Here is an 18,168-nt window from a genome sequence, read left to right on the forward strand (position 1 = left end):
GGAACACTTTGGTTTACACTACTGTAGGTTTTTACACTACTGTAGGGAACACTTTGGTTTACACTACTGTAGGGAACACTTTGGTTTACACTACTGTAGGGAACACTTTGGTTTACACTACTGTAGGGAACACTTTGGTTTACACACTACTGTTTACAGGGAACACTTTGGTTTACACTACTATAGGGAACACTTTGGTTTGGTTTACACTACTGTAGGGAACACTTTGGTTTACACTACTACTGTAGGGAACACTTTGGTTTACACTACTGTAGGGAACACTTTGGTTTACACTACTGTAGGGAACACTTTGGTTTACACTTGTTTTGGTTTACACTACTGTAGGGAACACTTTGGTTTACACTACTGTAGGGAACACTTTGGTTTACACTACTGTAGGGAACACTTTGGTTTACACTACTGTAGGGAACACTTTGGTTTACACTACTGTAGGGAACACTTTGGTTTACACTACTGTAGGGAACACTTTGGTTTACACTACTACACTTTGGTTTACACTACTATAGGGAACACTTTGGTTTACACTACTATAGGGAACACTTTGGTTTACACTACTGTAGGGAACACTTTGGTTTACACTACTGTAGGGAACACTTTGGTTTACACTACTGTAGGGAACACTTTGGTTTACACTACTTTTGGTTTACACTACTGTAGGGAACACTTTGGTTTACACTACTGTAGGGAACACTTTGGTTTACACTACTGTAGGGAACACTTTGGTTTACACTACTGTAGGGAACACTTTGGTTTACACTACTGTAGGGAACACTTTGGTTTACACTACTGTAGGGAACACTTTGGTTTACACTACTGTAGGGAACACTTTGGTTTACACTTGGTTTACACTACTGTAGGGAACACTTTGGTTTACACTACTGTAGGGAACACTTTGGTTTACACTACTGTAGGAACACTTTGGTTTACACTACTGTAGGGAACACTTTGGTTTACACTACTGTAGGGAACACTTTGGTTTACACTACTTAGGGAACACTTTACACTACTGTAGGGAACACTTTGGTTTACACTACTATAGGGAACACTTTGGTTTACACTACTATAGGGAACACTTTGGTTTACACTACTATAGGGAACACTTTGAACACTACTTGGGAACACTTTGGTTTACACTACTGTAGGGAACACTTTGGTTTACACTACTGTAGGGAACACTTTGGTTTACACTACTGTAGGGAACACTTTGGTTTACACTACTGTAGGGAACACTTTGGTTTACACTACTGTAGGGAACACTTTGGTTTACACTACTGTAGGGAACACTTTGGTTTACACTACTGTAGGGAACACTTTGGTTTACACTACTGTAGGGAACACTTTGGTTTACACTACTGTAGGGAACACTTTGGTTTACACTACTGTAGGGAACACTTTGGTTTACACTACTGTAGGGAACACTTTGGTTTACACTACTGTAGGGAACACTTTGGTTTACACTACTGTAGGGAACACTTTGGTTTACACTACTGTAGGGAACACTTTGGTTTACACTACTGTAGGGAACACTTTGGTTTACACTTGTAGGGAACACTACTACTAGGGAACACTTTGGTTTACACTACTATAGGAACACTTTGGTTTACACTACTGTAGGGAACACTTTGGTTTACACTACTGTAGGGAACACTTTGGTTTACACTACTGTAGGGAACACTTTGGTTTACACTACTGTAGGGAACACTTTGGTTTACACTACTGTAGGGAACACTTTGGTTTACACTACTGTAGGGAACACTTTGGTTTACACTACTGTAGGGAACACTTTGGTTTACACTACTGTAGGGAACACTTTGGTTTACACTACTGTAGGGAACACTTTGGTTTACACTACTGTCGGGAACACTTTGGTTTACACTACTACAGGGAACACTTTGGTTTACACTACTATAGGGAACACTTTGGTTTACACTACTGTCGGGAACACTTTGGTTTACACTACTGTAGGGAACACTTTGGTTTACACTACTAAAGGAACACTTTGGTTTACACTACTGTAGGGAACACTTTGGTTTACACTACTGTAGGGAACACTTTGGTTTACACTACTGTAGGGAACACTTTGGTTTACACTACTGTAGGGAACACTTTGGTTTACACTACTATAGGGAACACTTTGGTTTACACTACTATAGGGAACACTTTGGTTTACACTACTGTAGGGAACACTTTGGTTTACACTACTGTAGGGAACACTTTGGTTTACACTACTGTAGGGAACACTTTGGTTTACACTACTGTAGGGAACACTTTGGTTTACACTACTGTAGGGAACACTTTGGTTTACACTACTAAGGGAACACTTTGGTTTACACTACTGTAGGGAACACTTTGGTTTACACTACTGTAGGGAACACTTTGGTTTACACTACTATAGGAACACTTTGGTTTACACTACTGTAGGGAACACTTTGGTTTACACTACTGTAGGGAACACTTTGGTTTACACTACTGGGAACACTTTGGTTTACACTACTGTAGGGAACACTTTGGTTTACACTACTATAGGAACACTTTACACTACTGTAGGGAACACTTTGGTTTACACTACTGTAGGGAACACTTTGGTTTACACTACTGTAGGGAACACTTTGGTTTACACTACTGTAGGGAACACTTTGGTTTACACTACTGTAGGAACACTTTGGTTTACACTACTGTAGGGAACACTTTGGTTTACACTACTGTAGGGAACACTTTGGTTTACACTACTGTAGGGAACACTTTGGTTTACACTACTGTAGGGAACACTTTGGTTTACACTACTGTAGGGAACACTTTGGTTTACACTACTGTAGGGAACACTTTGGTTTACACTACTACAGGGAACACTTTGGTTTACACTACTAAAAGGATCACTTTGGTTTACACTACTACAGGGAACACTTTGGTTTACACTACTGTAGGGAACACTTTGGTTTACACTACTACAGGGAACACTTTGGTTTACACTACTGTAGGGAACACTTTGGTTTACACTACTATAGGGAACACTTTGGTTTAACACTTTTTGGTTTACACTACTATAGGGAACACTTTGGTTTACACTACTGTAGGGAACACTTTGGTTTACACTACTGTAGGGAACACTTTGGTTTACACTACTGTAGGGAACACTTTGGTTTACACTACTGTAGGGAACACTTTGGTTTACACTACTGTAGGGAACACTTTGGTTTACACTACTGTAGGGAACACTTTGGTTTACACTACTGTAGGGAACACTTTGGTTTACACTACTGTAGGGAACACTTTGGTTTACACTACTGTAGGGAACACTTTGGTTTACACTACTGTAGGGAACACTTTGGTTTACACTACTGTAGGGAACACTTTGGTTTACACTACTGTAGGGAACACTTTGGTTTACACTACTGTAGGGAACACTTTGGTTTACACTACTGTAGGGAACACTTTGGTTTACACTACTGTAGGGAACACTTTGGTTTACACTACTGTAGGGAACACTTTGGTTTACACTACTGTAGGGAACACTTTGGTTTACACTACTGGGAACACTTTGGTTTACACTACTGTAGGGAACACTTTGGTTTACACTTTACACTACACTACTGTAGGGAACACTTTGGTTTACACTACTGTAGGGAACACTTTGGTTTACACTACTGTAGGGAACACTTTGGTTTACACTACTGTAGGGAACACTTTGGTTTACACTACTTTTGGTTTACACTACTGTAGGGAACACTTTGGTTTACACTACTGTAGGGAACACTTTGGTTTACACTACTGTAGGGAACACTTTGGTTTACACTACTGTAGGGAACACTTTGGTTTACACTACTGTAGGGAACACTTTGGTTTACACTACTGTAGGGAACACTTTGGTTTACACTACTGTAGGGAACACTTTGGTTTACACTACTGTAGGGAACACTTTGGTTTACTACTGTAGGGAACACTTTGGTTTACACTACTATAGGGAACACTTTGGTTTACACTACTTTGTTAGTAGGAACACTTTGGTTTACACTACTGTAGGGAACACTTTGGTTTACACTACTGTAGGGAACACTTTGGTTTACACTACTATAGGGAACACTTTGGTTTACACTGTAGGGAACACTTTGGTTTACACTACTGTAGGGAACACTTTGGTTTACACTACTGTAGGGAACACTTTGGTTTACACTACTGTAGGGAACACTTTGGTTTACACTACTGTAGGGAACACTTTGGTTTACACTACTGTAGGGAACACTTTGGTTTACACTACTAAAAGGATCACTTTGTTTAGGGAACACTTTGGTTTACACTACTGTAGGGAACACTTTGGTTTACACTACTGTAGGGAACACTTTGGTTTACACTACTATAGGGAACACTTTGGTTTACACTACTGTAGGGAACACTTTGGTTTACACTACTGTAGGGAACACTTTGGTTTACACTACTGTAGGGAACACTTTGGTTTACACTACTGTAGGGAACACTTTGGTTTACACTACTGTAGGGAACACTTTGGTTTACACTACTGTAGGGAACACTTTGGTTTACACTACTATAGGGAACACTTTGGTTTACACTACTGTAGGGAACACTTTGGTTTACACTACTGTAGGGAACACTTTGGTTTACACTACTATAGGGAACACTTTGGTTTACACTACTGTAGGGAACACTTTGGTTTACACTACTGTAGGGAACACTTTGGTTTACACTACTGTAGGGAACACTTTGGTTTACACTACTGTAGGGAACACTTTGGTTTACACTACTGTAGGGAACACTTTGGTTTACACTACTGTAGGGAACACTTTGGTTTACACTACTGTAGGGAACACTTTGGTTTACACTACTGTAGGGAACACTTTGGTTTACACTACTGTAGGGAACACTTTGGTTTACACTACTGTAGGGAACACTTTGGTTTACACTACTGTAGGGAACACTTTGGTTTACACTACTGTAGGGAACACTTTGGTTTACACTACTGTAGGGAACACTTTGGTTTACACTACTGTAGGGAACACTTTGGTTTACACTACTGTAGGGAACACTTTGGTTTACACTACTGTAGGGAAACACTTTGGTTTACACTACTGTAGGGAACACTTTGGTTTACACTACTGTAGGGAACACTTTGGTTTACACTACTACTGTAGGGAACACTTTGGTTTACACTACTGTAGGGAACACTTTGGTTTACACTACTGTAGGGAACACTTTGGTTTACACTACTGTAGGGAACACTTTGGTTTACACTACTGTAGGGAACACTTTGGTTTACACTACTGTAGGGAACACTTTGGTTTACACTACTGTAGGGAACACTTTGGTTTACACTACTGTAGGGAACACTTTGGTTTACACTACTGTAGGGAACACTTTGGTTTACACTACTGTAGGGAACACTTTGGTTTACACTACTGTAGGGAACACTTTGGTTTACACTACTGTAGGGAACACTTTGGTTTACACTACTGTAGGGAACACTTTGGTTTACACTACTGTAGGGAACACTTTGGTTTACACTACTGTAGGGAACACTTTGGTTTACACTACTGTAGGGAACACTTTGGTTTACACTACTGTAGGGAACACTTTGGTTTACACTACTGTAGGGAACACTTTGGTTTACACTACTGTAGGGAACACTTTGGTTTACACTACTGTAGGGAACACTTTGGTTTACACTACTGTAGGGAACACTTTGGTTTACACTACTGTAGGGAACACTTTGGTTTACACTACTGTAGGGAACACTTTGGTTTACACTACTGTAGGGAACACTTTGGTTTACACTACTGTAGGGAACACTTTGGTTTACACTACTGTAGGGAACACTTTGGTTTACACTACTGTAGGGAACACTTTGGTTTACACTACTGTAGGGAACACTTTGGTTTACACTACTGTAGGGAACACTTTGGTTTACACTACTGTAGGGAACACTTTGGTTTACACTACTGTAGGGAACACTTTGGTTTACACTACTGTAGGGAACACTTTGGTTTACACTACTGTAGGGAACACTTTGGTTTACACTACTGGGGAACACTTTGGTTTACACTACTGTAGGGAACACTTTGGTTTACACTACTGTAGGGAACACTTTGGTTTACACTACTACACTTTGTAGGGAACACTTTGGTTTACACTACTGTAGGGAACACTTTGGTTTACACTACTGTAGGGAACACTTTGGTTTACACTACTACACTTTGGTTTACACTACTGTAGGGAACACTTTGGTTTACACTACTGTAGGGAACACTTTGGTTTACACTACTATAGGGAACACTTTGGTTTACACTACTGTAGGGAACACTTTGGTTTACACTACTATAGGGAACACTTTGGTTTACACTACTGTAGGGAACACTTTGGTTTACACTACTGTAGGGAACACTTTGGTTTACACTACTGTAGGGAACACTTTGGTTTACACTACTGTAGGGAACACTTTGGTTTACACTACTAGGGAACACTTTGGTTTACACTACTGTAGGGAACACTTTGGTTTACACTACTGTAGGGAACACTTTGGTTTACACTACTGTAGGGAACACTTTGGTTTACACTACTGTAGGGAACACTTTGGTTTACACTACTGTAGGGAACACTTTGGTTTACACTACTATAGGGAACACTTTGGTTTACACTACTGTAGGGAACACTTTGGTTTACACTACTGTAGGGAACACTTTGGTTTACACTACTGTAGGGAACACTTTGGTTTACACTACTGTAGGAACACTTTGGTTTACACTACTGTAGGGAACACTTTGGTTTACACTACTGTAGGGAACACTTTGGTTTACACTACTGTAGGGAACACTTTGGTTTACACTACTGTAGGGAACACTTTGGTTTACACTACTGTAGGGAACACTTTGGTTTACACTACTGTAGGGAACACTTTGGTTTACACTACTGTAGGGAACACTTTGGTTTACACTACTGTAGGGAACACTTTGGTTTACACTACTGTAGGGAACACTTTGGTTTACACTACTGTAGGGAACACTTTGGTTTACACTACTGTAGGAACACTTTGGTTTACACTACTATAGGGAACACTTTGGTTTACACTACTATAGGGAACACTTTGGTTTACACTACTGTAGGGAACACTTTGGTTTACACTACTGTAGGGAACACTTTGGTTTACACTACTGTAGGGAACACTTTGGTTTACACTACTATAGGGAACACTTTGGTTTACACTACTGTAGGGAACACTTTGGTTTACACTACTGTAGGGAACACTTTGGTTTACACTACTGTCGGGAACACTTTGGTTTACACTACTGTAGGGAACACTTTGGTTTACACTACTACAGGGAACACTTTGGTTTACACTACTAAAAGGATCACTTTGGTTTACACTACTACAGGGAACACTTTGGTTTGTTCACACTACTGTAGGGAACACTTTGGTTTACACTACTACAGGGAACACTTTGGTTTACACTACTATAGGGAACACTTTGGTTTACACTACTGTAGGGAACACTTTGGTTTACACTACTATAGGGAACACTTTGGTTTACACTACTATAGGGAACACTTTGGTTTACACTACTGTAGGGAACACTTTGGTTTACACTACTGTAGGGAACACTTTGGTTTACACTACTGTAGGGAACACTTTGGTTTACACTACTGTAGGGAACACTTTGGTTTACACTACTGTAGGGAACACTTTGGTTTACACTACTGTAGGGAACACTTTGGTTTACACTACTACACTTTGGTTTACACTACTGTAGGGAACACTTTGGTTTACACTACTGTAGGGAACACTTTGGTTTACACTACTGTAGGGAACACTTTGGTTTACACTACTGTAGGGAACACTTTGGTTTACACTACTGTAGGGAACACTTTGGTTTACACTACTGTAGGGAACACTTTGGTTTACACTACTGTAGGGAACACTTTGGTTTACACTACTGTTTAGGGAACACTTTGGTTTACACTACTGTAGGGAACACTTTGGTTTACACTACTGTAGGGAACACTTTGGTTTACACTACTGTAGGGAACACTTTGGTTTACACTACTGTAGGGAACACTTTGGTTTACACTACTGTAGGGAACACTTTGGTTTACACTACTGTAGGGAACACTTTGGTTTACACTACTGTAGGGAACACTTTGGTTTACACTACTGTAGGGAACACTTTGGTTTACACTACTGTAGGGAACACTTTGGTTTACACTACTGTAGGGAACACTTGGTTTACACTACTGTAGGGAACACTTTGGTTTACACTACTGTAGGGAACACTTTGGTTTACACTACTGTAGGGAACACTTTGGTTTACACTACTATAGGGAACACTTTGGTTTACACTACTATAGGGAACACTTTGGTTTACACTACTGTAGGGAACACTTTGGTTTACACTACTGTAGGGAACACTTTGGTTTACACTACTGTAGGGAACACTTTGGTTTACACTACTGTAGGGAACACTTTGGTTTACACTACTGTAGGGAACACTTTGGTTTACACTACTGTAGGGAACACTTTGGTTTACACTACTGTAGGGAACACTTTGGTTTACACTACTGTAGGGAACACTTTGGTTTACACTACTGTAGGGAACACTTTGGTTTACACTACTGTACACTTTGGTTTACACTACTGTAGGGAACACTTTGGTTTACACTACTGTAGGGAACACTTTGGTTTACACTACTGTAGGGAACACTTTGGTTTACACTACTGTAGGGAACACTTTGGTTTACACTACTGTAGGGAACACTTTGGTTTACACTACTATAGGGAACACTTTGGTTTACACTACTGTAGGGAACACTTTGGTTTACACTACTGTAGGGAACACTTTGGTTTACACTACTGTAGGGAACACTTTGGTTTACACTACTAACACTTTGGTTTACACTACTGTAGGGAACACTTTGGTTTACACTACTGTAGGGAACACTTTGGTTTACACTACTGTAGGGAACACTTTGGTTTACACTACTGTAGGGAACACTTTGGTTTACACTACTGTAGGGAACACTTTGGTTTACACTACTGTAGGGAACACTTTGGTTTACACTACTGTAGGGAACACTTTGGTTTACACTACTGTAGGGAACACTTTGGTTTACACTACTGTAGGGAACACTTTGGTTTACACTACTGTAGGGAACACTTTGGTTTACACTACTGTAGGGAACACTTTGGTTTACACTACTGTAGGGAACACTTTGGTTTACACTTTGGTTTACTACTGTAGGGAACACTTTGGTTTACACTACTGTAGGGAACACTTTGGTTTACACTACTGTAGGGAACACTTTGGTTTACACTACTGTAGGGAACACTTTGGTTTACACTACTGTAGGGAACACTTTGGTTTACACTACTGTAGGGAACACTTTGGTTTACACTACTATAGGGAACACTTTGGTTTACACTACTGTAGGGAACACTTTGGTTTACACTACTGTAGGGAACACTTTGGTTTACACTACTATAGGGAACACTTTGGTTTACACTACTGTAGGGAACACTTTGGTTTACACTACTGTAGGGAACACTTTGGTTTACACTACTGTAGGGAACACTTTGGTTTACACTACACTTTGGTTTACACTACTGTAGGGAACACTTTGGTTTACACTACTGTAGGGAACACTTTGGTTTACACTACTGTAGGGAACACTTTGGTTTACACTACTGTAGGGAACACTTTGGTTTACACTACTGTAGGGAACACTTTGGTTTACACTACTATAGGGAACACTTTGGTTTACACTACTGTAGGGAACACTTTGGTTTACACTACTGTAGGGAACACTTTGGTTTACACTACTGTAACACTTTGGTTTACACTACTGTAGGGAACACTTTGGTTTACACTACTATAGGGAACACTTTGATTTACACTACTGTAGGGAACACTTTGGTTTACACTACTACAGGGAACACTTTGGTTTACACTACTAAAGTGTTCACACTACTGTAGGGAACACTTTGGTTTACACTACTACAGGGAACACTTTGGTTTACACTACTATAGGGAACACTTTGGTTTACACTACTATAGGGAACACTTTGGTTTACACTACTATAGGGAACACTTTGGTTTACACTACTATAGGGAACACTTTGGTTTACACTACTGTAGGGAACACTTTGGTTTACACTACTGTAGGGAACACTTTGGTTTACACTACTGTAGGGAACACTTTGGTTTACACTACTGTAGGGAACACTTTGGTTTACACTACTGTAGGGAACACTTTGGTTTACACTACTATAGGGAACACTTTGGTTTACACTACTGTAGGGAACACTTTGGTTTACACTACTGTAGGGAACACTTTGGTTTACACTACTGTAGGGAACACTTTGGTTTACACTACTGTAGGAACACTTTGGTTTACACTACTGTAGGAACACTTTGGTTTACACTACTGTAGGGAACACTTTGGTTTACACTACTGTAGGGAACACTTTGGTTTACACTACTGTAGGGAACACTTTGGTTTACACTACTGTAGGGAACACTTTGGTTTACACTACTGTAGGGAACACTTTGGTTTACACTACTGTAGGGAACACTTTGGTTTACACTACTGTAGGGAACACTTTGGTTTACACTACTGTAGGGAACACTTTGGTTTACACTACTGTAGGGAACACTTTGGTTTACACTACTGTAGGGAACACTTTGGTTTACACTACTATAGGGAACACTTTGGTTTACACTACTGTAGGGAACACTTTGGTTTACACTACTGTAGGGAACACTTTGGTTTACACTACTGTAGGGAACACTTTGGTTTACACTACTGTAGGGAACACTTTGGTTTACACTACTGTAGGGAACACTTTGGTTTACACTACTGTAGGGAACACTTTGGTTTACACTACTGTAGGGAACACTTTGGTTTACACTACTGTAGGGAACACTTTGGTTTACACTACTGTAGGGAACACTTTGGTTTACACTACTGTAGGGAACACTTTGGTTTACACTACTGTAGGGAACACTTTGGTTTACACTACTGTAGGGAACACTTTGGTTTACACTACTGTAGGGAACACTTTGGTTTACACTACTGTAGGGAACACTTTGGTTTACACTACTGTAGGAACACTTTGGTTTACACTACTGTAGGGAACACTTTGGTTTACACTACTGTAGGGAACACTTTGGTTTACACTACTGTAGGGAACACTTTGGTTTACACTACTGTAGGGAACACTTTGGTTTACACTACTATAGGGAACACTTTGGTTTACACTACTGTAGGGAACACTTTGGTTTACACTACTGTAGGGAACACTTTGGTTTACACTACTGTAGGGAACACTTTGGTTTACACTACTGTAGGGAACACTTTGGTTTACACTACTGTAGGGAACACTTTGGTTTACACTACTGTAGGGAACACTTTGGTTTACACTACTGTAGGAACACTTTGGTTTACACTACTGTAGGGAACACTTTGGTTTACACTTAGGGAACACTTTGGTTTACACTACTGTAGGGAACACTTTGGTTTACACTACTGTAGGGAACACTTTGGTTTACACTACTGTAGGGAACACTTTGGTTTACACTACTGTAGGGAACACTTTGGTTTACACTACTGTAGGGAACACTTTGGTTTACACTACTATAGGGAACACTTTGGTTTACACTACTGTAGGGAACACTTTGGTTTACACTACTATAGGGAACACTTTGGTTTACACTACTGTAGGGAACACTTTGGTTTACACTACTGTAGGGAACACTTTGGTTTACACTACTGTAGGGAACACTTTGGTTTACACTACTGTAGGGAACACTTTGGTTTACACTACTATAGGGAACACTTTGGTTTACACTACTGTAGGGAACACTTTGGTTTACACTACTATAGGGAACACTTTGGTTTACACTACTGTAGGGAACACTTTGGTTTACACTACTGTAGGGAACACTTTGGTTTACACTACTGTAGGGAACACTTTGGTTTACACTACTGTAGGGAACACTTTGGTTTACACTACTGTAGGGAACACTTTGGTTTGCACTACTGTAGGGAACACTTTGGTTTACACTACTGTCGGGAACACTTTGGTTTACACTACTGTAGGGAACACTTTGGTTTACACTACTACAGGGAACACTTTGGTTTACACTACTAAAAGGATCACTTTGGTTTACACTACTACAGGGAACACTTTGGTTTACACTACTAAAGTGTTCACACTACTGTAGGGAACACTTTGGTTTACACTACTACAGGGAACACTTTGGTTTACACTACTATAGGGAACACTTTGGTTTACACTACTACAGGGAACACTTTGGTTTACACTACTATAGGGAACACTTTGGTTTACACTACTATAGGGAACACTTTGGTTTACACTACTGTAGGGAACACTTTGGTTTACACTACTGTAGGGAACACTTTGGTTTACACTACTGTAGGGAACACTTTGGTTTACACTACTGTAGGGAACACTTTGGTTTACACTACTGTAGGGAACACTTTGGTTTACACTACTGTAGGGAACACTTTGGTTTACACTACTGTAGGGAACACTTTGGTTTACACTACTGTAGGGAACACTTTGGTTTACACTACTGTAGGAACACTTTGGTTTACACTACTGTAGGGAACACTTTGGTTTACACTACTTTGTTTAGGGAACACTTTGGTTTACACTACTGTAGGGAACACTTTGGTTTACACTACTGTAGGGAACACACTTTTTGGTTTACACTACTGTAGGGAACACTTTGGTTTACACTACTGTAGGAACACTTTGGTTTACACTACTGTAGGGAACACTTTGGGAAACACTTTGGTTTACACTACTGTAGGGAACACTTTGGTTTACACTACTGTAGGGAACACTTTGGTTTACACTACTGTAGGGAACACTTTGGTTTACACTACTGTAGGGAACACTTTGGTTTACACTACTGTAGGGAACACTTTGGTTTACACTACTGTAGGGAACACTTTGGTTTACACTACTGTAGGGAACACTTTGGTTTACACTACTGTAGGGAACACTTTGGTTTACACTACTGTAGGGAACACTTTGGTTTACACTACTGTAGGGAACACTTTGGTTTACACTACTGTAGGGAACACTTTGGTTTACACTACTGTAGGGAACACTTTGGTTTACACTACTGTAGGGAACACTTTGGTTTACACTACTGTAGGGAACACTTTGGTTTACACTACTGTAGGAACACTTTGGTTTACACTACTGTAGGGAACACTTTGGTTTACACTACTGTAGGGAACACTTTGGTTTACACTACTGTAGGGAACACTTTGGTTTACACTACTGTAGGGAACACTTTGGTTTACACTACTGTAGGGAACACTTTGGTTTAACTACTTAGGGAACACTTTGGTTTACACTACTATAGGGAACACTTTGGTTTACACTACTGTAGGGAACACTTTGGTTTACACTACTGTAGGGAACACTTTGGTTTACACTACTGTAGGGAACACTTTGGTTTACACTACTGTAGGGAACACTTTGGTTTACACTACTGTAGGGAACACTTTGGTTTACACTACTGTAGGGAACACTTTGGTTTACACTACTGTAGGGAACACTTTGGTTTACACTACTGTAGGGAACACTTTGGTTTACACTACTGTAGGGAACACTTTGGTTTACACTACTGTAGGGAACACTTTGGTTTACACTACTGTAGGGAACACTTTGGTTTACACTACTGTAGGGAACACTTTGGTTTACACTACTGTAGGGAACACTTTGGTTTACACTACTGTAGGGAACACTTTGGTTTACACTACTGTAGGGAACACTTTGGTTTACACTACTGTAGGGAACACTTTGGTTTACACTACTGTAGGGAACACTTTGGTTTACACTACTGTAGGGAACACTTTGGTTTACACTACTGTAGGAACACTTTGGTTTACACTACTGTAGGGAACACTTTGGTTTACACTACTGTAGGGAACACTTTGGTTTACACTACTGTAGGGAACACTTTGGTTTACACTACTGTAGGGAACACTTTGGTTTACACTAGGGAACACTTTGGTTTACACTACTGTAGGGAACACTTTGGTTTACACTACTGTAGGGAACACTTTGGTTTACACTACTGTAGGGAACACTTTGGTTTACACTACTGTAGGGAACACTTTGGTTTACACTACTGTAGGGAACACTTTGGTTTACACTACTGTCGGGAACACTTTGGTTTACACTACTGTAGGGAACACTTTGGTTTACACTACTACAGGGAACACTTTGGTTTACACTACTAAAAGGATCACTTTGGTTTACACTACTGTAGGGAACACTTTGGTTTACACTACTGTAGGGAACACTTTGGTTTACACTACTGTAGGGAACACTTTGGTTTACACTACTGTAGGGAACACTTTGGTTTACACTACTGTAGGGAACACTTTGGTTTACACTACTGTAGGGAACACTTTGGTTTACACTACTGTAGGGAACACTTTGGTTTACACTACTGGGGAACACTTTGGTTTACACTACTGTAGGGAACACTTTGGTTTACACTACTGTACACTTTGGTTTACACTAGGGAACACTTTGGTTTACACTACTGTAGGGAACACTTTGGTTTACACTACTGTAGGGAACACTTGGTTTACACTACTGTAGGGAACACTTTGGTTTACACTACTGTAGGGAACACTTTGGTTTACACTACTGTAGGGAACACTTTGGTTTACACTACTGTAGGGAACACTTTGGTTTACACTACTGTAGGGAACACTTTGGTTTACACTACTATAGGGAACACTTTGGTTTACACTACTGTAGGGAACACTTTGGTTTACACTACTGTAGGGAACACTTTGGTTTACACTACTGTAGGGAACACTTGGGTTTACACTACTGTAGGGAACACTTTGGTTTACACTACTGTAGGGAACACTTTGGTTTACACTACTGTAGGGAACACTTTGGTTTACACTACTGTAGGGAACACTTTGGTTTACACTACTGTAGGGAACACTTTGGTTTACACTACTGTAGGGAACACTTTGGTTTACACTACTGTAGGGAACACTTTGGTTTACACTACTGTAGGGAACACTTTGGTTTACACTACTGTAGGGAACACTTTGGTTTACACTACTGTAGGGAACACTTTGGTTTACACTACTGTAGGGAACACTTTGGTTTACACTACTGTAGGGAACACTTTGGTTTACACTACTGTAGGGAACACTTTGGTTTACACTACTGTAGGGAACACTTTGGTTTACACTACTGTAGGGAACACTTTGGTTTACACTACTGTAGGGAACACTTTGGTTTACACTACTGTAGGGAACACTTTGGTTTACACTACTGTAGGGAACACTTTGGTTTACACTACTGTAGGAACACTTTGGTTTACACTACTGTAGGGAACACTTTGGTTTACACTACTGTAGGGAACACTTTGGTTTACACTACTGTAGGGAACACTTTGGTTTACACTACTGTAGGGAACACTTTGGTTTACACTACTGTAGGGAACACTTTGGTTTACACTACTGTAGGGAACACTTTGGTTTACACTACTGTAGGGAACACTTTGGTTTACACTACTGTAGGGAACACTTTGGTTTACACTACTGTAGGGAACACTTTGGTTTACACTACTGTAGGGAACACTTTGGTTTACACTACTGTAGGGAACACTTTGGTTTACACTACTGTAGGGAACACTTTGGTTTACACTACTGTAGGGAACACTTTGGTTTACACTACTGTAGGGAACACTTTGGTTTACACTACTGTAGGGAACACTTTGGTTTACACTACTATAGGGAACACTTTGGTTTACACTACTGTAGGGAACACTTTGGTTTACACTACTGTAGGGAACACTTTGGTTTACACTACTTTAGGGAACACTTTGGTTTACACTACTGTAGGGAACACTTGGGTTTACACTACTGTAGGGAACACTTTGGTTTACACTACTGTAGGGAACACTTTGTTTACACTACTGTAGGGAACACTTTGGTTTACACTACTGTTTTGGTTTACACTACTGTAGGGAACACTTTGGTTTACACTACTGTAGGGAACACTTTGGTTTACACTACTGTAGGGAACACTTTGGTTTACACTACTGTAGGGAACACTTTGGTTTACACTACTGTAGGGAACACTTTGGTTTACACTACTGTAGGGAACACTTTGGTTTACACTACTGTAGGGAACACTTTGGTTTACACTACTACACTACTGTAGGGAACACTTTGGTTTACACTACTGTAGGGAACACTTTGGTTTACACTACTGTAGGGAACACTTTGGTTTACACTACTGTAGGGAACACTTTGGTTTACACTTTTGGTTTACACTACTAAAAGGAACACTTTGGTTTACACTACTATAGGGAACACTTTGGTTTACACTACTGTAGGGAACACTTTGGGAACACTTTACACTACTGTAGGGAACACTTTGGTTTACACTACTGTAGGGAACACTTTGGTTTACACTACTGTAGGGAACACTTTGGTTTACACTACTGTAGGGAACACTTTGGTTTACACTACTGTAGGGAACACTTTGGTTTACACTAGGGAACACTTTGGTTTACACTACTGTAGGGAACACTTTGGTTTACACTACTGTAGGGAACACTTTGGTTTACACTACTGTAGGGAACACTTTGGTTTACACTACTGTAGGGAACACTTTGGTTTACACTACTGTAGGAACACTTTGGTTTACACTACTGTAGGGAACACTTTGGTTTACACTACTGTAGGGAACACTTTGGTTTACACTACTGTAGGGAACACTTTGGTTTACACTACTGTAGGGAACACTTTGGTTTACACTACTGTAGGGAACACTTTGGTTTACACTACTGTAGGGAACACTTTGGTTTACACTACTGTAGGGAACACTTTGGTTTACACTACTGTAGGGAACACTTTGGTTTACACTACTGTAGGGAACACTTTGGTTTACACTACTGTAGGGAACACTTTGGTTTACACTACTGTAGGGAACACTTTGGTTTACACTACTGTAGGAACACTTTGGTTTACACTACTGTAGGGAACACTTTGGTTTACACTACTGTAGGGAACACTTTGGTTTACACTACTATAGGGAACACTTTGGTTTACACTACTGTAGGGAACACTTGGTTTTACACTACTGTAGGGAACACTTTGGTTTACACTACTGTAGGAACACTTTGGTTTACACTACTGTAGGGAACACTTTGGTTTACACTACTGTAGGGAACACTTTGGTTTACACTACTGTAGGGAACACTTTGGTTTACACTACTGTAGGGAACACTTTGGTTTACACTACTAAAGTGTTCACACTACTGTAGGAACACTTTGGTTTACACTACTAGGGAACACTTTGGTTTACACTACTGTAGGGAACACTTTGGTTTACACTACTGTAGGGAACACTTTGGTTTACACTACTGTAGGGAACACTTTGGTTTACACTACTGTAGGGAACACTTTGGTTTACACTACTGTAGGGAACACTTTGGTTTACACTACTGTAGGGAACACTTTGGTTTACACTACTGTAGGGAACACTTTACACTACTGTAGGGAACACTTTGGTTTACACTACTGTAGGGAACACTTTGGTTTACACTACTGTAGGGAACACTTTGGTTTACACTACTGTAGGGAACACTTTGGTTTACACTACTGTAGGGAACACTTTGGTTTACACTACTGTAGGGAACACTTTGGTTTACACTACTGTAGGGAACACTTTGGTTTACACTACTGTAGGGAACACTTTGGTTTACACTACTGTAGGAACACTTTGGTTTACACTACTGTAGGAACACTTTGGTTTACACTACTGTAGGGAACACTTTGGTTTACACTACTGTAGGGAACACTTTGGTTTACACTACTGTAGGGAACACTTTGGTTTACACTACTGTAGGGAACACTTTGGTTTACACTACTGTAGGGAACACTTTGGTTTACACTACTGTAGGGAACACTTTGGTTTACACTACTGTAGGGAACACTTTGGTTTACACTACTGTAGGGAACACTTTGGTTTACACTACTGTAGGGAACACTTTGGTTACACTACTGTAGGGAACACTTTGGTTTACACTACTGTAGGGAACACTTTGGTTTACACTACTGTAGGGA

The sequence above is a fragment of the Oncorhynchus nerka genome, linkage group LG2 (genome assembly GCF_034236695.1).
Source record: "Oncorhynchus nerka isolate Pitt River linkage group LG2, Oner_Uvic_2.0, whole genome shotgun sequence".
Lineage (NCBI taxonomy): Eukaryota > Metazoa > Chordata > Actinopteri > Salmoniformes > Salmonidae > Oncorhynchus > Oncorhynchus nerka.